At 39.7% G+C, this 24,297-nt stretch overlaps 1 protein-coding gene across 1 annotated transcript in view; it reads right to left on the reverse strand.

The window, feature by feature from the left end:
• TRPC5 (transient receptor potential cation channel subfamily C member 5) overlaps positions 1-24,297 on the reverse strand; it is a 270,884-nt gene that overhangs the window by 193,528 nt on the left and 53,059 nt on the right. The window lies entirely within an intron of this gene.

The following is a 24,297-nucleotide window of genomic DNA, read 5'->3' on the forward strand; positions in this document are numbered from 1 at the left end:
ATGCTCCATTGTTATTGCTCCCAGGAAATCCAGCTGCTCAGGGCTGTGTGGGCTGAGTGCCTAGTGTAGTACTTGGTAAACAGCAGGCACTCAACATGCATTAGCTCCCTTATCTGCCCCTTCTCTAGTAATACCTCCCTATTACACACGAGCCATCCTGGCATTCCCCTGCTTCAATCCGGGGCATTTACCAGATGATAACTGAAAAGGTAAAGTCTTCCAGATGACATCCTACCCTATATTTCTAAAAATGATGGTTCTCAGCCCTTATTGTATGTTAGAATCACCTAGGTAGCTTTCTAAAAATTCTAATGCCTAGGCCTTACATCAGACCATCTGGGTCCAAACCTCTGCAGGCAGGGCCCAGGCATCAGTATTTTTTAAAGCTTTCCAGATGATTCTAATGTGCATCCAAGATTGAGAATCACTGTTAAAACCAGAGCCATTTTTCCCTTTACTCTGCCTTCCTGCCTTTTTAAGCAGGGTTTCTCGAACTATAGGCTTTACTTTAGAAAGGATTTGGTGAAGCAGTGGTTGTGAAATGTTAGTGTGCATCAGAATCACCTGAATCACACAGACTTCTGGCCTCACCCCTAGAGTTTCTGATTCAGGAGCACTGGGGCGGGGCCTGAGAATCTGGATTTCTTATAAGTTCCCAGTTGGTGTGGCTGTTGCTGGTTCAGGGACCACACTGCAAACCACTGTTATTAAGGGAAAGGACATAATTTTCTTCATCTAGTACCCCTTAAAAGACAGTTGTGATGGGTGATATTTTTTACCCTCAATCTCCATGACAATTTTTGAGCACTCTAAGGATGTGCACATTCACACAGCTGTGTTGGTATCAAAGTGGCGTAGCAGAATCAAAGTTACCAAGCGTCCATTTGCAAAGACAAGTGAAAGACAAATGGACTGCATTAGGGGAACTAAGCAAATATTCTTGTGGGTAATGGGAGGCAGCCAGCAGCTGAGGAAAGAGTTAAATCATTAGGTTGTTTATCTTAATTCAGTCTTGATAGGGCTTGAGTGTCTTTGCCTCCATCTCCACCTGCCATGGTTAGAACTGTCTTCTACCATTTAAAGAGGAACAGGTTCATTGTAAAGCACAAGGGTAAATTAGAGATCACAGGCACCAAGAAAGCAGAACAAAACAAATCAAAGCCATTCCTAATCCGGGGCAGCAGACCAGAAAGAAGAATGTTTGGGGTTGTTTTTGAATATCACAGTCAGCTTTAGCTAACATTGCCCAGTGCTTGCAAGGTTAATTATTCTCCTCAAAGGTGGGGGTTACGGGGTAGCCAGACAGGGATGATCAGGTTGGGAGGGAATCGGTCAGTCATTCTGTTGGCTCAGAATGACTGGCAATACAGTTCCTGCATTTGCCATCCATTCCCTCTTCTCTACTGGATCAAAGATAAGAACAGAGGTGATAAATGAGTCCAGTAGCCCTGAGACATCGATTACTTTACACTTTGCAGAGAAGCACCTCTGGGAGTTTGGGGAACATGTGTGGGTGTGAGGCCCAACAATACCAACTTTATTAGATATTCAGTCTTTCTTACTAACTTTTCTCTTGTACAGCCCAGAGTAGGGATGAGCTGGCATAAATGCTGGCCTAGATCGGAGTGCTCAGAAAGCAGAGTTGGCAAATCAGTCCTGATACCTTTCCTCTTCCTGGCTCCACACCCTACTACATTAATACCATGAGGAACAGGACTCCTTCCATCCTCTCAGGTCCCTTCCCTCAGAATGACCACCAGCTCATCTTCTTGAGAGCTTGGTCCAACCTAACCATGAATTTCTCAGGGTTAAGCTTTTGCTGCGTGTGCATGTGTGTGTGTGTAGAGAGAGGTGAAGATGCACTATAGCTTAATGTTAACCATCCAAATTCAGACTCCTTGGGTTCAAATCCCAACTGTACCTCCTATTAGCTGCATTACCTTGAACAAATCAGTTCACCAGTCTAAGCCTCAGTTCTTGTCTGTAAATAAGGGACAACAAAAGAGGCTGACATAGAGAGTTGTTGTGAGAGTTAAGAGATAATCCATGTAAAGCACTTAGCCTGGCACGCTACAAGGACTGAATACATGTCAGCTGTTATCATATCATTACGTTTTTAAAAGATTGGCACCTGAGCTAACAACTGTTGCCAATCTTCTTTATTTTTTGGCTTTTTCTCCTCAAATCCTTTTTCTGCTTTTTCTCCCCAAATACCCCCAGAACGTAGTTGTATATTGAGTTGTGGGTCCTTCTAGTTGTGGCATGTGGGACACTGCTTCAGCATGGCCTGATGAGCAGTGCCATGTCCGTGCACAGGGTCTGAACCGGTGAAACCCTGGGCTGCTGAAGCAGAGTGCGCAAACTTAACCACTTGGCCACGGGGCCGGCCCCTATCATTACTTTTATGGAGGAAGAAAGAGCTGTTTGGGGCAGGCAGAGAAGCCCACAGTGGTAGCAACATAACCTAAATGTCTGGGGCACTGCAAAACCAATATTTTGGGCCCCCAGGATAACCTTTTCCCTGGGTGATTACCATTAACATCATGGCCAAATTAAGCTATTTAATAGTCAGCATACGATACTCTTGAGAAGAGGGGTTTAAAGAGTAACATTTCTAAGCAGAGAAAGACTGAGCAGGATTTGCTTATGAATGACCCTGAGTAGGAAGAGGCAGAGCTGACAGAGTGGATCAGCAGGCAGTGAGGCTAATTCCATGGCGGGTATTGGGCCTTTCTCCTTCCTTCCTCATCCGCACCCCAGCAGCGTCTGAAATAGCTGTGGTTCTCTGGGAATGCTCTGCTTTCCTTCCTCCGGCCTTTGAGCATACTTGTCCTTCTGATACTGCTAGTCCTTTGCTTATGCTCTTCTCTCATCCTGGAACAGCCTTTTACCTGCCATTCACCTCGTTAACACTTATTAACCCTTCCTTGTTTTCCTCCTTCCTCAGTCTGAATTCAACGCCTTGCCTTCATGCTTCCACAGCCCTCAGTAATCCTCATAGTATAACAAATTGTCACAGTGTGTCATGCTATCAAGTAGACGTGCTGTCTGGTACAGTAGCCATGAGCCACATGTGGTTATTGAGCAGTTGAAATGTGGCTAGTCTGAAATGAGATATGTCGTAAGCATAAAATACCAGAATTTGAAGACTTAGCATAAAAAAAGAACATAAAATACCTCATTAATAATTCTGTATATAGATTACGCATTGAAATAAAATCTTGAATATATTGGGTCAAATAAAATACATTAAAATTAATTTCATCTGTTTTTATTTATATTTCTAAAGGTGGATACTAGAAAATTTAAGATTACAATGTGGCTTACATTATATTTCTGTTGGAGCACCCTGCACGAGACTGTCAGCTCCATGAGGGCAGACATCTTGTCTGTGTTGCTCGCTGTGGTGTCCCTACTGCCTGTCATAATGTAGTGCTCCCTAAATATTTCTAAATAACCAAATGAAGGAATTGATCTTGTATCTGAGTTTGCATTGAACTCTGGGACTTGGGCTAGAAGGTGCATGGAATCATCTTGGATTGATTTTTCCATACCTCTGGGAGACTGGGTATTTAATTCACATTATTCGATTTCACATCTTTAATTTCGCTAATGACAGGAAGTTGTAGCTGTAGCTAAGTGATGTAACGTTGTTCCAGTTACAGATTTACTATCTGTAAATCTTTCTCATGTCTGTTAAGAGAAGTGATGTGAAGAAGGGGAAATAATTCCCAAGCTAAGGGAAATTTAAAGCAAAAAAAAAAAGTGGAGAGGCCAACAGGAGCCAGGACTTTGTGGCTAAGAGGATCTGTATTAGTGCTCTATTGCTACATAAAAAAATTACTACAAACTTAATGGCTTAAAACAACATAAATTTATTATCTCGCAGTTTCTGTGGGCCAAAAGTCTGGGCACAGCATGCTTGGCTTCTCTGCTCAGGGTCTCACTGCTCTGAAATCAAGGTGTTTGACCAGGGCTGCATTTCTCCTCTGGGCGCAGGGCCTCTTCTAATTTCCTTCAGGCCGTTGGAAGAATTCGGTTTTCTTCTAACTGTTGTTGGATAGGGACTGCTCTCAGTTCCTAGAAGCCACTCACAGTTCCTTGTCATGTGGTCCCCCAAAGGCAGTTCACAAGATGAATGTTTGCTTATTTCCAAGCCCGCTGGAGCATGTCTCTGACTTCTTTCTCACGAGGCAGAGAAAACTCCCTGCTTTTAAAGGACTCATGCAGTTAGGTCAGTCCCACCTAGATAATAATCCTATCTTAATGTCGACTGATTTGGGACCTTAATTACATCCGCAAATACCTTCATAGCAGTACCCAGATTAGTGTTTTATTGTATAACTGGGAGACGGTATGTATACGGCTGTAACTGGGAATCTTGGAGGCCCATCTTAGAACCCTGCCTACCAAAGGACCTCAGACAAGCTCCTCCGTTGTTTCAATGAGAATGAAATTATGAATAGAAACTTTGAGTCTATAGAAGGAGCCAATTCTGTCAGAGCTGGAGGAGGCCTATTTGGGAAGTGGCCATAGGAGCTGTGGAGGAGACTCTGAAATGAGGCAACTTCAGCATTGGAGGGCATGTTAAGGATAATATAAAATAACTCTCCTACTTTAGAGTTGAGGAAACAGAGCCCCAGAGAGTGGAAGCCTTCTGCGAGTGGTCATTGCAGCCATCTCACGTTCCCTCTGTAGAATCTGTTGACGGTCAGAAGGGCTGGCAGATGGAGTATTTGAAACCTGATGACACTAAAATCTCTCATCCAAACTTTCTCACTTTTCCCATTACTACTTGTAATCTGAAATAATTTACACCCTAAAAACACTTTTATTCTTTGAGTTTTAGAAAAATAAATTTGCTCTGTATATGACATTGAATTCATCCTCTCATTCATGTCTCACACCAAATGGACTGGTTGTTAAATCATGAATTGTGCTGAATTTCCAGATTTTCAGATGTATATTTTTCTTTAAACCAATTGTTTCAGAGATAAGGAACTTGGGCAAAGAAGTGCTTTATTTCTCATTTAGGACAAAGTACAGTGATGAAATGATTTGAGAACAGACTTTTAATGGCAGAGACGTAGAGGCCCCGGGCCATTGAGGGCCAAGAATTTTGACAGCTTTGGATGGAAATAAACTTTGAGCCTCACAATCCTCTGTTCAGACTCCTCTAAAAAGGATCTGATGAGGGACACAGAAGGGAGCGTAACACTCTGGGGTCTCAAAGGAACATTACCTGAGTGACATTCTTAGGCCCCAATTTTAAAAATGCACACATATTGTTTATTCTTCCAATGCTGACAGTACATTATCAAGGTGATAAGATGAGCATGTATTATTTTTGCAGAGGCAGAAAAAAATAAAAAAGGAATCTCTGGGGCTTGACTGGCAAAGACAGAGTTTGCCTTTGTCAATGACTGAATTTAAAGGTACAGCTGCCTCCTATGTTCCTTACCTTTGGATTTGGGCTAAGGCCTGATTCCGATCCCTGTCAAATCAGCTTAGGTTATGTATTGGAAATATTTTCATTGTTCATGTTTCCAGGGGTTCGGGCACTGAGGACAATTTTTCTACTGCAAAATAATAACCTAACTGCGGCTGACTTTTCCCACTCACCACAGCAATCAATTTTCAACTCTTCTGGGGATGTTTATCTAATTGCCCAAAGCTTCAGGCTACTTGCTTGATAGCTTGCATTTGCTTCTGGCCTTTGGGGTCTTTATCCTTCTTATTACCACCTCCACTATAGGGTCACAAGAAGATAGAGGGAACTAGCAGAAAATCAGTTGACTTTCTTCTTGTTTGAAGCTTTAAGGAAAGGTTTGGTAGGAGTTAGGGTAGAAACAAGCTATTGATTCTATTGGGCCATGAGGAATTATCTGTTACCTATCCTTTTCTCTTGTTTTCTTGTCTGTCTCATCCTTACATATAATTGAGAACTGATTTGGCAGTACAAGAAACCTTCTAGATTTGTAATATTAAATGGTGTCCGCTGTGCCAACCCGCACTGTACATGTGATAGGCAGGTAAAAACAACAAGAAGATAACAAACAAAACAATAAGATGGAACAGCCTCCAGATGATTATTATAGGTGCTTCTATCTAGTTAACTCCTTGTGGCCAAGTCAAAGCTGAAGGTTTTTCTCCACCAACTGACGGCAAAGTAGAATATTCATAAATTTCAATATTGATACAGATATCTGAGACTGCTCTTCTGTTTTTGCATCAATCTCTATTGTGAAACTGTCCTGACCTCTGATTTCCCAATAGCAGCAGGGATAGAAATACAGACTCTCAGTCACATGCTGGTGAATGAATCTTTCACTACTACCACTGCCTCCCTGTCCACTTTTGATGTCCCCAGGCAAATGTGGAATCTAAAGGAATAATAACTACTGAACTGTCAAGATGATTGAATATACCTGCTCCAAGGACTAAGGCTACTGTGTGGGTTGTGTTTGTGACCGTTTCATGCATGTAGGGGGATTGAAAGGGAAAAACAGCCCCCTATAAGGACACTAGGGGGCAGGAGCCATGGAATCAAAAGAATGATTTTCATATTCCAAATGGACTATGTAGTAGCTTATTGACCTTGGGTAAGTCATTGACACATCTTGCTAAGAGACTCAAAGTCTAGGAAGGTTTAAGAACAACTATTCTGCATCTCTCACTGGGTTGTTGTGAGGAATAAATGGGATAATTGTGAAAGTGTATCTGGCCAAGTGCCTGGCACTTAATGGGCATTCGGTAAATATTTGTAGATTCTGAATGATGGCCCTAAGGGGTCTGGATTCTAGAGGCCGAGGAGCTTTATGAGTAGAGCTTTGGTGTACATTTTGGAGTAGATAAGAGTCCAAGGGATTAGTAGGGGAAGATAACATATTTATATTGTAAGAATTGGATGTTCTAAGCCACACTCAGATTTCCGTTTATCCGAGTCCTCTGTCATATTTGATGGAGAATAGGAGTACTTTTCTGAAACTCAGATACTCCAATAAACCATTCAAGTAAAAGCAGGAAGGAAAGGCCTTATGGTTACAGTGAAAAGCTGATTCTTTATTTGTGTACCAGGATAGGTCAAAAGTTCAAGTTATCAGGCCCTCCAAACAGCACTTTAGGAAGTTCACAAGAACACAAGCTTTATAAGAGAAGGGATTTTTGTGTGATTTTTCCCACTGCTGTATCTCTAGTTGTTAGAAATATGCCTGGCACATAGTGGGAACTCAATACATGTATTAAATGGATGAATGAGTGCTCTCATTCATCACTCCACATAGGACCTTGTAACCAATACCTATATATTGCTTCGTAGCTTAATTGTCATCGAGTAGGAGTATGGAATCTAGAAAAGGCATGGCTGTGAGAGAAAGAGAAGTTTACAGTAGTTCCAAAATTACAACCACAAAGATAAAATTGGGTTAGTAAGGTCTTTCAACTTGGCTCAAGTTGAGGTAAAGAGGGAAAAACATACATTAATTACATGAGATTTACCAGTAGTAATATTTTACTAGGGCAAGATTAACCATGGATTTTACTGACAGCGAGACTAGCATTTGCTACCTTCTTATTGTTTGGCATTTATATAGTCTGATTCCAACACAGAGAAGCCCTCTATTAAACCCATCCTTGGGGACTGGGGAAGATTTGTTATAAACAGGGCTTAGTTACTTTAAAATTCTCTCCTGTCTCTTTTGTTCTTGGCCTTCTCTTTGCAATTCTCCCACCTGCCACTGAAATCTGTTCCCAACCTCCAGCCTTTGGTGGGTTTCTCACAGTCCTTGGCAAATCCTTTTGACAAAGATCCTGATTCTATGATTTGTGGCTATGTTAGTCTTAGACTGCCCAGATCCTGGCAGCCAGGTCCCAGGCTTCTTTGAAAAAGTTTAAGAGGCTTCCTGTCAGAGACAGAAGTTGTCTGATTTCTATGTCTTCTTGTCTCTAGAGCCTTGTGTCCACCTCTACTATTCTGACTTATTCCTTAAACTTGCCTTGTCATCTAGCTTCTGGAGTCTTCTATTGATTACTTCCCAGTTCTGACCTGTTCCTTTATTCTGACCTGCACTTTCCATGAACTCCCTGGATCTGGACTATTTTCTTGACATGTTCCTACAGTCTGATCTATAATCTATAGCTATAGTTCCATGTTTTTCTGTAGTTCATGGCTCGTTTGCCTGATATCCTCATACCCTTGATGCTCTAAACCTTGCCTAAGCACCAGCAGAGGGGAAAATGCAAGGTGGGACCAGTCCAAATAAAATAAAATTTGCAACTAGTATTTTTATACCTTTCCCTTAATTATAGAGTTAATGGCATGGTATCCTCAATCCCTAGAAATCCCTTCCAAAGGAATTCTGGTCTTGGAAGCTTCATTCAGTCTAGATCATCTTAAAAATGAACTCTGCCTTCTTAAAGATGCTGGTCCTTCTCTGAGTGGAAAGAGAGAGGACTAATGATTTCCTGAGTCCTATCTCCCTTGACAAAGAGATAAGAGTTTCCCCCATCCATTCTGTGATGATTAATTTTGTGTGTCACATTGACTGGGCCATAGATACTCATATATTTGGTCAAATATCATTCTGAGTGTGTCGGTGAGGGTATTTTGGGATGAGATTAATATTTGAATTGGTAGACTGAGTAAAGCAGATTTCTCTCCCTAATGTGAGTGGCCCTCATCCAAGCAGTTGAGGACCTGAAGAGAAGAAAAAGGTTGACTCTCCCCCACGTAAGAGGGAACTCCTCCTGCCTGACTGCTTAAGCTGGGACATCGGTCTTTTCCTGTCTTGTGACTTGAACTGAAACATTGTCTCTTCTTGTGTCTCAAGCCTGCTGGCTTTTGGACCAGAACTTAGACCACTGGCTCTCTTGGTTCTCAGACCTTTGGACTCAAACTGGAACTATATCATTGGCTCTCCTGGGTTTCCAGCTTGCTGACTCACCCTGCAGATCTTAGGACTTGTCAGCCTCCATAATCGTGTGAGCCAGTTTCTGATAACCTCTCTCCCCCGCCCCCCCCCCCGCCCTCTCTCTCTCTCACTATATGTGTATGTATACACACACACACACACACACATGTTGTTTTTCTGGAGAACCCTGACTAATACTCCTGCCCTTCCGCTTGGAGGCTGGCTGCTCCATGAAGAGCAGGAGGAAAGATGGAGGAAAGTCTCAAGCAGTCTTATTATACTTAAGAAAATATTTCAAATTAGAGTGATTTTGGAGAAAGGAAGCTTTTTTAAAAGTTAAGAGAATAAAAGGGGCCAGCCCAGTGGCATAGCTATTAAGTTCACATGCTCAGCTTCGGCAGCCTGGGGTTCACAGGTTCGGATCCCAGGCACAGACCTAGCACTGCTTGTCAAGCCATGCTGTGGTGGCATCCCACATAAAATAGATGAAGATTGGCACAGATGTTAGCTCAGTGACAATCTTTCTCAAGCAAAAACAGAGGAAGATTGGCAACAGATGTTAGCTCAGGGCCAATCTTCCTCACCAAAAAACAAAAAAGTTTAAGAGAATAAAGTTGCAATTCTGACAATAATTTATTTGTGGCATGACTTTTGGTAAGTCCTCTCTCCTGTATTATTCCCATTTTATAGTGAGATAAATGGTTGTAATGAATGTTCACTCTATAACTATGCCGTAGGCACGCTATAAAAAGTCAAGCAGTTCAATCATTATTAGTGAGCAATAATATCAACTCCCAACATTTTTCTTTTTTAACCAAGAACAATTTATTATATTCTTCCTTGATGCTATGTATACCAAAGGAAACATGGATCTCTTGCTTTCTTTTGTGTCTTTTAAATAGAAATAGGGACACAATGTTTTCAAGGAAGAATGGTTTTGTGGTTATGACAATTCAACAGATTTATGTGCAGGAAATGGGTGCCTAGATATTGTGAGAAAAGTCTAGCTACACATAATCAAAAAGCCCTGTAAATTATGTTATTTCAGCATATGAAATAAAATTTGTATTCTATTTCCAAGCTTACTGTTGAAGATAAAAACAAGAATTAGCTGATCATGCCAATTGTTAAAACTGCAGCTTATTAGGGCTCATACCAAAGCTGATTTGATAGAATCCTTCAGTACTGACACCACTCTGAAGGGGTCAGTAGGAACGGATTTTGTCAGAATAGGAATCAAAAAGTTTTGTAAGCAGGAGACAAAGGTAACTGGCACCATTTCCACAAGACATGGCTGAAAGGGCATTCTGGGTGTATCAGTCCCCCCACACCTATACTCAGAGCATACCTCTTCCAGTACCCGCCCCTCTGCCCAACTCTTGAAACCCTCCTCACAGGCCATAGCTCAGGTTAAGTCCGATCTTTCCTAGAAAGCAGTCCTGGTCCATCGAAGCCCCTCTGTGACAGTGCCTCCCTGCATGATTTGTCTCCAGCACTTCTTGGCACTGGGTAGTAGCAGAGATATCACAAGACAAGGTGTATTCTCCCCTCTTCAACACTTCATGGTTGGCTGAACACCTGCAGCAAAACCTTGGATGGATTGTTGGGCCCTTATGGGCCTCTACTTCTTCATCTTTGAAGTGAAGAATTTGGATCACAGCTGCGATTTTCAACTGTTGTTTTGGTCATGGAACCCTTTGTACTAACAAAATCTATAGAACTCCAATACGCAAAATAGAGACAAAAAAAGGGAGTTTTTTTTAAAAAAACAAACAAGCAAACAAAAACAAGGCCGTGGACCTAAAGCCTTCTGGGTTCAAAAAGTCCCCTTAGGACCTTTCTTAATGTTGGTTTGAAGCCCTTCTGTGAAACCCTAAAAATTCTGTGAAAGAGAATGAAACCACTAGACTGGATGATCTTTAAAGACCCTTTCTAGCCTTTGTAGTCTATACTTCTGTGTGCATGTGTAGAGTCTTGGCTGAACTGCAAGCTTCGTAAGGGCAGTAATCATGTATGACATTGGTTTTCTAGATTACATATTGCCTGTGGAGAGAAGGTACTATGTTAAGATATGTGGGCCAAGGGGGAGGGTGAGCTCTTCCTGGAGGCATTTAGTCTTCTGTTCAATAGGATGAAGTTCTTGCCTTTTTCCTGGACTAGGGAGATGGAGGCAATAGTTACCACATTCTGCCCTCACCCTTGAGACTGAATTTGCCTTTTAGTAACCTTCCCTAAGTTTTGGCCTCCTAGAAGCTCTATCCTTCATAGTATTGGCAGATTGCCTGACTTACTGAGTGAAGATGATTCAAGACTCCTTGGAATCACATCTAACTGGTATAATTGAGAGATAAACCTTATCTCCTTTAGGACAAGAGGAAGGTGTATGTGTGTGTGAGTATGCACACATGCATGCGTATTTGTGAAGTTTTGTAAGTTCTATTATGTTTCATTTTTCAAAGTACAGGGGTCAAAGCTTAACTAAGTAGGTTTGATAATAGGAGAAAATGGCCTCAGTCCTAAAAGTACACTATGTTGATATTTCAGATCAAATAACAAAATTCTCTTTTCTAGGTCCCCTCTTATGATTACCTCAAAATCATTCCATACCAAAGAACTCATCATTATGTCTCTGAATATAGGTTGATTCATTACATCAGCATAGTGACTATTATATACCCATGTTATTTGCATACTCTATTTATTCTATGCATATAAATTACAGAGGCTTACTTTCAGAGAGAATAAACCTTAGAAAAAGCCAATGAGGAAGTTTATGTGTGATCTCCATCCTAGGTGCAGTTCTTAAATCATTCTAACATTAAAAAAACTAGTTGACCTCTTGAGGGCTCTCAAATATCCACAGGTCCATGACTCTTTTCTTCTTGCTAGCAAAGGTTTGACTTGTCCTTCACGGTCAACTTTAGTGATTAGTCTCATGTAAGTGTAAAACTGGAAAGGATATTTGAGCCCAAGATCCTCGTTCACTATATGTAAACATAGGCCCAGAAACATGGTGTGCTAGTTAGTGGAAAAACTAGGGCTAAACTCAGTGCTTCTAACTTTTAATTTGTTGTATTTTCCACTGACAAAAGCTTCTTGCCTCTCAGCTGTTAAACTGAGCCAGATTGATAAGAACCTACAGAACCTAACATAGGGGACCATTAAATGGTAATTTGCATGAAAAGAAAGGTAGAGATGATTAATTTTCATGACATTCTCATTTCTAAAAAGGAGTTCCTTACACTAAAATAGGGTAGAATTTCACGTGGTAGGAAAGGGGAGGAAATGAACATTTATGGATTATTGACTATGTGCTTGGCATTGCGCTAAGCACTTTACATGTATTATCTTGTGTAATACACACAATAATCCTACAGGCTGAGTATTGTTACTTATAAATGGAAACTCCAAGCCTCAGAAAAGGAAAGTGACTTTCCCAAGGTCCACAGCTAGTGAGTGAGTGACCTGGGAATTGAACCAACATCTGTCTGAATGCGCACCCACATTCTTGTTAGTCACTCTAGTATTCTGAATCCTGGACCCTCCTGCAGAGGATCAGAAAATCATTACACTTCCTGCTCAAATGATTTCATTGTGATTCATCCATTATCTGAGCTTCCCTTTGCTTATGGGATGTGGATGCCTTTGGTTTCTTATGGGGTCTATAGAAAAGACAAGGATTCTGAGGTGAAATTGTCCATCAGACTCATCTTCCTCTCATTCTGCTAATCTCTCCTGGAGGAATCTGCTCTTATCCCTCCTCGTGAAGGATGTTTTACAAGGTGAAAAAGCGTTGCTTTGGATACTTTCCTCCATTACCTGATATAATTGTTTTGTTATCTTTCATAATTGAAGTTTTGGTTTATTAGCTTTCCTCATTAACCAACTCTAATTACTTTTTTTGGAGGGGAAGTGAAGTGGGAGAGAGAAGGCATCTGTAATTTGATTGAAAATAAAAAATCTAGTGTTGAGGATCTACTATGTGCCAAGCATTGTGCTGGCCATTTTTTGGGGTTTTTTTGGTGAGGAAGATTGGCCCTGAGCTAACATCTGTTGCCAATCTTCCTCTTTTTGCTTGAGGAAGATTGTCACTGAGCTGACATCTATGCCCATCTTCCTCTATTTTGTATATGGGACGCCACCACAGCATGGCTTGATGAGTGGTACGCAGGTTCACACCTGGGATCAGAACCTGCAAACCCCAGGCAGCTGAAGAGGAGAGCGCAAACTTAACCACTATGCCCCCAGGCCAGTCTCATTCTGGGGATTTTGTATCTATTTTACTTAACCCTCACAACAATCTTTCAGAGTTATATATTCACACTTACGGGAAAACTGAGGTTTTGGAAAGCTAAGTAAATAACCTGAGGTCACGTGGCTGTAAAGGGGCAGAGTTGGGATTTGAACCCAGGTCCTTTTTACTCTAAAATCACAGATTTATTCTACTATACTACTCAGCCTTCCTTTAAAACACAGTTATCACCTTCTACAAGAGTCTAGATAAGCTGAGAAATCTCAGTGTTGCTCAATTATCTCTAAATCCTGGCTTCCCTTCTCTGGAGGTTCCCCTACAGTAAAATGAACACAATCTACCATCTTCTCCAGGAAGAAAAAGGGCAGAGAGCACACCTCCTTGACTCATGGAATTGAAGGATTATTTCCTGTTTCCTCTTGTCCCTGCGTTGGATGAAAGGTCTAAGTATACCTCTCTTGTCTCTAGTAAAATCAAGGACAGGCCTCTGGGAAGGGCTTCTTGGCTATGAAAGTCAGACAGTGTTTTTATTGTCGTTTTAACTGACAGCATTTCTTCCAACCTCCTATTTCCAATTCCTGCACCTACTAATTGGCTAATTTTGTTTTTAGTTTGCTGAAGCTTGTGCATTCTTAATTATGTTAATAGGGGTAAACGATTTAAAATATTAACATTTATAACACATACTGAGCACCGACATAGTTTTTGAAAAATAATTCTAGGTAAAATTCACATAACATAAAATTAATCATTTTAAAGCAAACAATTCAGTGTCATTTAACACACATAATATTGGGCAACTATCACTTCCAGCTAGTTCTAAAACATTTCCATCATTACGGAGTAAAAGCCCTAAGTCGTGAAGCAATTTCTCCTCATTCACATTCTCCCAACTCCACCCCAGCCCCTGGGAAGCACCAATCTGCATTCAGTCTCTATGGCTTTATCTATTTTGGATATTTCAAGTAAATGGAATCATACAATAAATGATTTTTCATCTGGCTGTTTTCACTTAGCATAATGTTTTCAAGATTCATCCACAATGTAGCATTTATCAGTACATCATTGCTTTCTATGGCTGAGTAATATTCCATTGCAAGTAAATACCACAATTGCTTTATTCATAAATCCACTGATGGACATTTGGACTATTTCTATCTTTTGGCTATTGTTAATAGTGCTGCTATGAACATGTGTGTACATATACTTGCTTGAGGACCTGTTTTCAATTATTTTTGAGTAAGAGTAATAAGAGTACTAAGAGTAGAATGCAGGTTCATATTGCAATTCTATTCTATGTTTAACTTTTTGAGTTAAAAGTTTTCCAAAATGGCTGAACCATTTTACATTCTCATCAGCATTGTGCAAGAGTTCCAATGTCTCCACATCTTTGTCAACACTCATTATTGTCCTTTTTTCATTGGAAGACATTCTAATGGTTATGAAATCCCTCATTGTGGTTTTGATTTTCATTGTCCTAATGACTGATGATGTTAAGTATCTTTTTAAGTACTTGTTGGCTATTTATGTATTTTTTATTTTTGGAGAAATGCTCCTTCACTCATTTTTAATTGGGTTTTTATCATTTTGTTGTTGAGTTGCAGAAGTTCTTTATATATTCGGAATACCAGGCCTTTATTAGATATATGATTTGCAGAAACTTTCTTTGATTCTGTAGGTTATCTTTTCAATTTCTTGATGATGTCCTTTGACTCACAGAAATATTTAATTTTGATGAAATACAATTTATTTATTTTTTTCTTTTGTTGCTTATGCTTTAGGTGTCATATCAAAGAAACCATTGTGAAAACCAAGGTCACGATTTACCTCTATTATTTCTTGTAAGAATTTTCATGGTTTTACCTCTTATATGTAGGTTGTTGATCCATGTTGAGTTAATTTTTATATATGGTGTGAAATAAGGGTCCAACTTCATTCTTTTGCATGTGGATATCTAGTTGTCCCAGTACCATTTCTTGAAGAAACTATTCTACCCTCATTGAATAGTCTTGGCATCTTGTCAAAAATCAATTGGCCATAGATGTATGGGTTTATTTTGGACTCTCTTTGAACATTGATTTATATGTCAATCCTTATGCCAGTACCATACCATGTTGATTACTGTAACTTTGTAATAAGTTTTGAAATCAGGAAGTGTGAATCCTCTAACTTTGTTCTTCCTTTTCAAGATTATTTTGACTATTTGGGGCCCCTTGCAAATCCATATGAATTTTGGAACTGGCTTTTCCATTTCTGCAAAAATAGCTTTTGGGATTTTGATAGAGGTTGCCTTGAATCTGTATATCCCTTTAGACAGTATTGACATCTTGAAAATATTAAGCCTTGCAATCCATGAACATAGAAAGTATTTCCATTTATTTAGGTTTACTTTAATTTCTTTCAGCAATATTTTGTTTTGTTTTGTTTTTAGTTTTGGTGTATACCTTTTCCCTCCTTAGTTAAATTTATTCCTAGATATTTTAGTCTTTTGACTGCTATGGTAAATGGAATTATTTTCATAATTTTATTTTTGCATTCTTCACTGCTGGTGTATAGAAACACAAATGATTTTTGTATGTCTATTTTGTATCCTGAAACTTTGATGAATTTATTTATTAGCTTTTTTTGTATCAATTGAGATGATGAAGTGGTTTTATCCTTCTTTCTTTTAATTTATTGTTTTACATTGATGGATTTTCTTATGTTGAACCATCCTTGCATTTCTGGATAAATCTCTTCTGTTCATGGTATATAATCTTTTAAATATGGTGTTGGATTCAATTTGCTAGTATTCTGTTGAAGATTTTGCATCTATATTCATAAGCTATATCATTCTGTAGTTTTCTTTTCTTGTGATTTCTTTATCAGGGCAATGCTAGCCTCATACAGTGAGTTAGGTTTTCTCTCCTCTTCTGTTTTTTTTGGAAGAGTTTGACTTGGTGTTAATTACTCTTTAAATGTTTGGCAGAATTCACTAGTGAAGCCATCAGGTCTGGAACATTTCTTTGTTGAGAGGTGTTTTCTTCTTTTCCTTATTACCAATTCAATCTCTTTACTGTTCAAAATTTCTATTTCTTCTTAAGTCAGTTTTGGTAATTTGTAAGTTTCTAGGAATTTTTCCACTTCATCTAGGTCATCTAATTTGTTATCATATAATTGTTTATAATATTCTCTTATAATCCTTGCTATTTCAGTAAGGTCAGTAATAATGTCACCATTTTCATTTCTGATTTTAGTTATTTGCATCTTCTTTTTTTTCTTTGTCAGTCTACCTGAAGTTTTGTCAATATTGTTGATGTTTTCCAAGAACCAACTTTCGATTTCTTTGATTCTATCTTGTATTTTTCCATTCTCTATTTTGTTTATCTCTACTCTAATCATTATTATTTCCTTCTCTCTGCTAGCTTTTCATTTACTTTACTCTTCTTTATCTAGTTCTTTAAGGCATAAAGCTATGTTACTGATTAGAGATTCTCCTTTTTCTTTAATGTATGAGCTTACATCTGTAAATTTCCCTGTCGACAATGGGCTCCCTCAGGGGTGGTTTCTGTCTATTTCTTTTTTCCTGTGAATGAGCCATACTTTCTTGTTTGTTTGTATGTCTTGTGATTTTTTGTTGAAAACTGGACATTGAATACTATAATGTTATGCAACTCTGGAAATCAATTTTTCCCCCTTCTCCAGGGTTTGCTGTTTCTGATTGTGGAAGGCTATAGTTGTCCGTTTGTTTAGTGACTTCTCCAAACTATTTTTTTGCAAAGGCTGTATTTGTTGTCATATGTGGTCAGTGAAGTCTGTGTTCCTTTAGCTTGTGTTCAACTACTCTTTTGACAGAGATTTCCTTGAACTTCAGAATACACACACACACACACACACACACACACATACATACCTGAACACCAAAAAGACAAAACCAAAAAGCCCACCTCTCCGAGTCTTTGCAGATTGGTTCTGTGCTGGGATACTCCTTCAACACTTAGCCAGAATATTTGCAACTCTGGCTTAGCCTTCACTTCCTGCTTATACTGAGCCTAGAGATAAGCCAAAGGTGAAAGCTTAGGATCTTTTTAGGGCTTCTGAACATGTGTTCTGCCCTGGGAATGTGCATGGTTTTCCAAATTCTCCAGTTTACATGGGTGCTTTTGAATATCCTACTTTCCTCCAAAAACTCTCTCCCTAGATATCCTTTCAGGCTTTATGCAGTCTATTATTTGTCTCAACCATAATCTGTTGCCCCAGGTGAGTGCAGGTTTTTCATTTGCCTTACAATGTCTTTGAGCAAAATCCACTATTTTTCTGCCCTGAGTGATTTCCGAGTTAGGTAAAACAGAAACAAGTGCCTTGCATCAGTCCTTCAGGGAGCCCTTAGATAGTTTAGAACAGATAAACACAAAATTCACAGATAAGGTCTGCTCTGCTCCCTCTAGAACTAGGCACCAGGGTCTCACACAAGGAATGGACTGCTGCTGAGCTGGGAAGTGGCGGAGGCAAAGGCACGTAAACATAGCAGAAAATTTTCCTACCATGTACAAGTTGCTTTTTTTCTTGACTCAGCACTTGCTTGGTTTCTGTAAATCTTTGTTTTCCAGAGTTCTAACAAAGTTGATTCTGATAGTTTCTGCTTTTTTTCAATGTTTCTGAGGAGTTACAGGAGTTTGGCACTGCCTAGCCTGACATTTTGCTGATGTCATTCTTACCAATAAAGTTTAACTTTGTTAAACTGGGCCATTGAATGCAGGGGGCCAAGCCATTGGGCCATTGAATCCAGGGCTTATACTGGAAGGCTTGGCTTAAGAATGCTATAACTTCTGCCCACCACAGACTCTTCTCTCCAGAGACCCTTAAAAGGATCCCTGATCTCTGTCTCTTCCTCACATAGGACTCCTTGCTTAGACTTTTGCCTAAAGGATACCTATGGGCATTTGAATATTGATGAGTGGTAGGAAAAGATCCTGCTAATTACTAAAGTAATGGGAAGGGGAGTAAAGCAAGATTTCACAGTCTAGTGACCAGATTCCAGTCTTCCCTCAAAATATGTCCCCACAAATGGCTTTTACGGATTCATTTGGTATCTCTTTGGTTTGTTCTTTCTTACTTCTCCTCTCTCCATCAATTGTAAATATTCTTTGTTCAATGGGAGACATATATCCTTGCTAAGCACAGCTCTGAAATGTTACATTCCCACCATGCTAGGTAATTCCTCTGGTATCTGGGTTTACCTGATTGGTCCTCTTCTCACAGTCTATACTTACCACTTTTTGTAGTTCACCTACTTTTCCTAGTCTGGACACCTTAACACTAAAAGCCCAACTCCACTCAAAGGCTACTCCTGCTGCTTCTCTAATCCCCTGCCCCACCACTGCCACCAAAGGGTAGACAAAAAAAGTTAATCAGATTTGCTCTATCTGGCTTGCACTGGCTACTTCTTCTAGAATCTGACCATTTCACTTATTGGGAAATTTGTGCCAATTTTCTTTTCCATCTTGACCTTATCTTTCTTCCCCTTACCTCTTTCCTACAGCATTGCCTTCCGTTAGAAGTACTTTTTTAGCTCTTATAACTAAGCCATGCAATTTCCTCTTCATCTCAATTCTCGCTCCCTCTACTCTGGGTCCATTTTTCTTACCTTTTCCCCAAATCTCTGAACTGTACCTTATAAATGTTGGTACCTTCCATGTCTTTGGCATCTTCAGAAAGTGTAGGTTATGGACCTGTCAGACAAATTTTCAAAGTTTCAGTTGCTGCAGGTGAAATGGAAACTAAGTGCTGAGTGTACAGATGAGAATTCAGACTAATTGCCTCGTAATCTAATTGTCCAATATTCTACTGCGAAGATGCAGTGTGGTTAATTTTCTTCTACTTTGGAGGGGCGTCTATATTTGTACTAGATGTTTGAATGGAAATTCACTGCTAATATAAGAATGAAGACACTTGATGACCCCTTAGAAGTATACAAAATATTCAATTAAAAATAAAGATCCCCCTTCTTCCTAGAGTTGAAAAACTTGGCAAGACCAGGTACTTGTATTTTTCCACTGCAAAGAGGAGTATCAGATGCAAAATCATCATTTTCGTCCATCAAGAGGTGACCAAGGCTATAAAAAATGAGGTCAGAATGACATAGGGTGAAACCACAGCAGCATATGGAACTTTTGAAAAAGGAATCTTTCTGGATAGAAGAGTTTTCTGGAGTTCAAATTTACCTTTTTGTGTTTCAATGATTTTGATTTAATCATTTTGGCTAGAACATTTTCTAACATATATTGCACACTTACTTGGCCCCTTAAGTAGAATATATTGAATATAATTTTATCTTTTCTCAGTGACTCAGGAGCCATGATATGATTTTCAGCTTCTCAGTGTGCTGTATCCAGTGTTGCCTTCGGGGCCTATTACAGGCTATAAAGATGTTTGCTTTAACACTAAGTGTTCCAAAATGCAGAGTTATTTTATCATCTTTTTCCAAGTTTTTTCTCTCTTTTCCCCCTTGCTGTAAGTTTTCTCCTGTCTTTGTTTTAACATCCACTACCCAGCACTTAACAGGATGTTTCTAATCTTTGGTAGGATTGAAAATAAAGTATCCAAACTTGGTTAGAATTATATGCAAAATACAAATATATAGATTCTGAATCAAGTCTTTTCGGGGCTCACCTTGAAGGAAGCACATGTGTTAAAATGTATGAATGTGGTGCTCAGATATTCTCTTTGCTTTGTTCCTGGTTCTTAGCTACATTTCAGGTAAGTGATGTTGCTGAGGGCGTAAGATGAGGTTAGGAAAGGTGAAGACTCACTTTTTACGGTAACACTCAAGTTACTGTAAAGCCAGGAGGCAGTTGCTAAAGTGCTTCATGTTGTACTCCACTGTTCTGAAATGATATCCCTATTTTTTCACCTTTCAGAGAAACATATTAAAGCCATAGCTGAGGGCCATAATTTAAACATATTAATGGGTTGTACCTCTTTCCTGAAACTTCAGTTTTTTATCTCATGAACACCTTATACCTAAGGCCTAGGACTGAAGGCTTTCACCTATAGGTCCTGCAGATGGAGGAGATAAGGCAGACATAAAGAGTCAGGGTGGAGCCCCTTTAATTTTTATTTTTGCATGAAAAGAGAAGTTTCTGATCTTTTCACATCTGTAGGTTTGAACATTGCAACAGAGATGATTTCTAACTCGGTAAACGCTTTTTTGGCAGCTTGTATGAAGAATGCTCCTTTCATTATTCTCCTAAGGAATAACTGTGATAGGAGTTTTTCACTATGTTTGTGGTGAAAAAGAAATGTGCAGATCCTTTCGACAAAGCTAAGGGTCTTGTTCAATTCTTTGATCTATCTTGAGGCTGCAGAGAGCCTCTATTACTGTCATGCAGAGCCTAATATCAACTGGAAAAAACAAGGACACTGAACACAGATCTGTGCTGAATCAGATTCAGTGAGGAGCACTCAGATGTTAGCAAGTCCTGTGCCTGCCACTTAATTCAATCAGAGATTTATTTGATCCCAACTTCTAGACCCAAATCATTTTTTATGAAAAATAAAAAGCCCAATGTAACCTTGGCGTTCACCTGAGTACTGAATATCTTGGAGGGAAGGCAAGCACAGGCGAGTTTTTCACTGATGTATCTGTTCCTTCACTGCTGTCCTAATTACAGTCCTTCATGGCAGACCAGACGGCCATTAATTAAGGAGGCTGTCCAAATAAGAGGCCCCAATATATAGAACCTTCTTGTGCTCCACATCTTATAGATGCTTAGTCTAACTAGTCTCAGTTATGGCACTCAGGGTTATGGGGTACTTCCCTTTTGGGTAGGAGATACAGAGCATAGAGAAGGCCCAGAAACGAAGGTGAATCACATAAATAAATCCTTATTACCCTGTAGTGCATCAATTGGAGAACCATCAGCACCCAGCTCTTTTATGAGTCTTCCAATGTAATGAGAATCGATATGTACACACATGACCCTGAGGCTCTTTGCATCCCCAATTTCCTACCAAGTCATCAGAGGAATCTTAATTTATATTCAATGTAACTACCATGCTAAATGTTACTTTTTAAAAAACACTCGGTTTCAACTAATTCAGAACTTCTCTATTAGCTAGAATCTTCGATGAACTCCGACAGATAATTCAGTATTCATTAGGCAGATGGCTAGTTAAGATCATACACTTAAAGAATAAACTGATAAATACAGTCATCCCTCGGTATCTGTGGGGGATTGGTTCCAGAACCCCCAACAGATACCAAAATCTGTGGATGCTCAAGTCTCTTATAAAAAATGGCATACTATTTGCATTTAACCTATGCACATCCTCCCATATACTTTAAATAATCTCTAGATTACTTAAAATGGCTAATACAATGTAAATGCTACATAAATAGTTGTTATACTGTATTATTTAGGAAATAACGACAAGGAAAAAAAGTCTGTACATGTTCAGTACAGACGCAACCATGTTAGGCCTTTCCATCCACGGTTGGTTAAATCCGCAGATGTGGAACCCCTGGATACAGAAGGCTCACGGTATGCATGTCACACATTAAGAAGTTCAGTGATATGAGTCAGTTGGAGTGTGACCCTTTCCTACTTTGTCCAGATAGACTTTTGGGAGATCAACTGACATGGAATGAGGAGGATGATAATGGGGAATTACTGATATTATTAGTCTGGAAAACGCTATGATATATACTCTGGTATCTAAAAAGAATCCAGGTGGTCAAGAGACTTTGATTCTAGGCCCAGCTCTTTAAGAAGTACCACATGATACACAGCTCAGTGCACTTACTGCAAAATTATTTTGTCTACCCTTACCTATCTCACAGCTTTGTGAGAAGATCTTAGTTTGGGCTTCACCAGAATTAGACTCTGACATGAGGATTCAAGTATAAGTAGTTTGTTTGAGAGTTGAAGGAAATATTGGTAGAAGAGTGGGGTAGTGAAATAAGGAAAAGAAGAAAGAAGGTATTATAGGAAGCTTTATCAAACTAGCTACCACAGAGAGTGACTGGGGCTTAAGCCTTCGGGGGAAAGTCTGGGAGGCAGTGTAAGACATCTGCTTCAGAGTTATTCCACCTGAGGGGTGATGCAACACCAATTCCTGTCAGTCTTTGGTTAAGGGCCATTAATACCTCTGCACATCCAACCTGCCACACAGGTAGGCAAAGTGGGCTTTGGCATCCAGGGAAAGTCCTCAGGAAAAGAAATGCAGGTGTTGGCAGTAGGAAGTTGGGGTAGCATGCACAGAAGGGGTAAGAGTGAAGAGGTACGGGCATGATAGCAACTGCTACATTTGGCACAAGGGTAAAATTGAATGTATTTTGTATGAATACAAGTTCTCAACAATTATAAGCATTAGAAATATAGTTACCTGCTAATACGTATGAAACAGGCAGCCATATGGCTGGAAAGAAATTGCAATAATTATAATCATAATATCTATTGACACTTACTATGTGTCAAATACCATTATATGTGTTTTAAATACATTGACTAATTTAATCCTCTTTATGAGCTAAATATTGTAATTATCTCCATCTTAGAGGACTGAAGTTCAGATAGCTGACATAATTTGCTCAAGGTCACAGAGCTAACAAATGGCAGACCAGGGATTTGAGCCCTAGCAGCCAAACTGTTCAGTCCACACTCATAAAACCACTATATTCTACTGACAACCCTGGAGGTAAAGGCGGAACAGCCTCTATGTGACCTTGAAGATCTTGTCTCTTTAATTTTTCATTTATAACCAAGTGCCTCAGCTAGTAAAGAGGATTTAAAGAGATCTTGCTAGGGTTTTGTTTGCTGGGTTCTGGACAAGTGCCTTGAAAATGACAGGAATCTCTGATCAATTTTTTACAGGTTATATTGCATACAGCTCTGTAATGGGAGGGAAATCAACGTTTTATGAATGTGGCTCCCCTTATTGTGAAAAGGCATTTATAGCTTGACTCTTGCTCTTACTCTCAATGGTCTTAGGCAAGCTGGTCAATTAGAAAAATATTGTCACTTTATGGATAGTGGAGTGATTATTCAAATGCAAATCAAATAAATAAGCTTAATTTGCATGTCTCAATCCACTCAGGAGGAGCAGCCTGGGGAGGCTAGAGTGTTAAGGATTAGAAACTACTACTCTATGTGCAGCCTATGATGAGGCTGACAGATGCTCACTGCAGATAGGACAAGTGCATATCTTATCTGAAAACTGTCTTCTGTAAGGACTTTGGCATAAGCCTTGTTACTGGTGCCCATGAAATAACAATGTTGCAATCAAGTTTCCCTAGGGATGTGACAGCCATTAAATGCACAATCTGTAGGAAGGGAAGATAAATGATGCTGATCATTTGGAGAAAAATAGAAGGTGCCACACTGGACCTGGGGACTCTGATATTATTAATGGGCTGTGCTCAGTTGCTCCAAAAGGCAAGAATGTTTTTCCTTTAACTCTCTTCCTCCATCTGAGACCACATCTTCAGTTGTCTCTTCTGTGCGTGTACCTATCACCCTCCCAGACTGACCATACCAAACAGAACTCATCACCCTTCTCCAACTCTTTTTGGGCTTCTATTAGTGCTGATGGCTTTCTGCTCCTTCTCCTTGGCTTACCTCCTCAAGGTCAGGGTCCCTCCTTTTTCTCTTCATCTCGTGAATTGGCCCTCTTCAGTACCCCATACCTGGCTTCTCCTCTCTCACTAATCCTAACTTCAGACCTTCTCTGACCTAAGCCTCCAGTCTTACTGCTGGAGCCTAGTCTCCATATTGGGGCAGGCAAAAAGTATTATGAGCTGATTATCTTTTCCAAACTGCCTTTAAGACCATACATGGTATAACTTGGCTCTGTTTCTCCATCTGAATTTCTCCTCCATCCAGGCAAGTCCCTATTCTGACCTGCAATCCTACCAGGTTCATGCTCACTTCTCTACCTTTGTGAGCCTTATTACCTCCACCTGAACTATTCTTGCCTCTTGTGTGTGCTCATGTAATATCTATCCATCCTTTAAGTTCTCCTCCATGAAACTTCCCTGTCTACTATAATCCACTGTACTTCATACTATCTGCAATCACTCTTTTAAATAGGTACTTGCATACACATTATATTTATATTATAGAAATGCTTCATTTACGAATCTCATCTCCTCAACTG

This window comes from Equus przewalskii, chromosome X (genome assembly GCF_037783145.1).
Source record: "Equus przewalskii isolate Varuska chromosome X, EquPr2, whole genome shotgun sequence".
Taxonomy (NCBI): domain Eukaryota; kingdom Metazoa; phylum Chordata; class Mammalia; order Perissodactyla; family Equidae; genus Equus; species Equus przewalskii.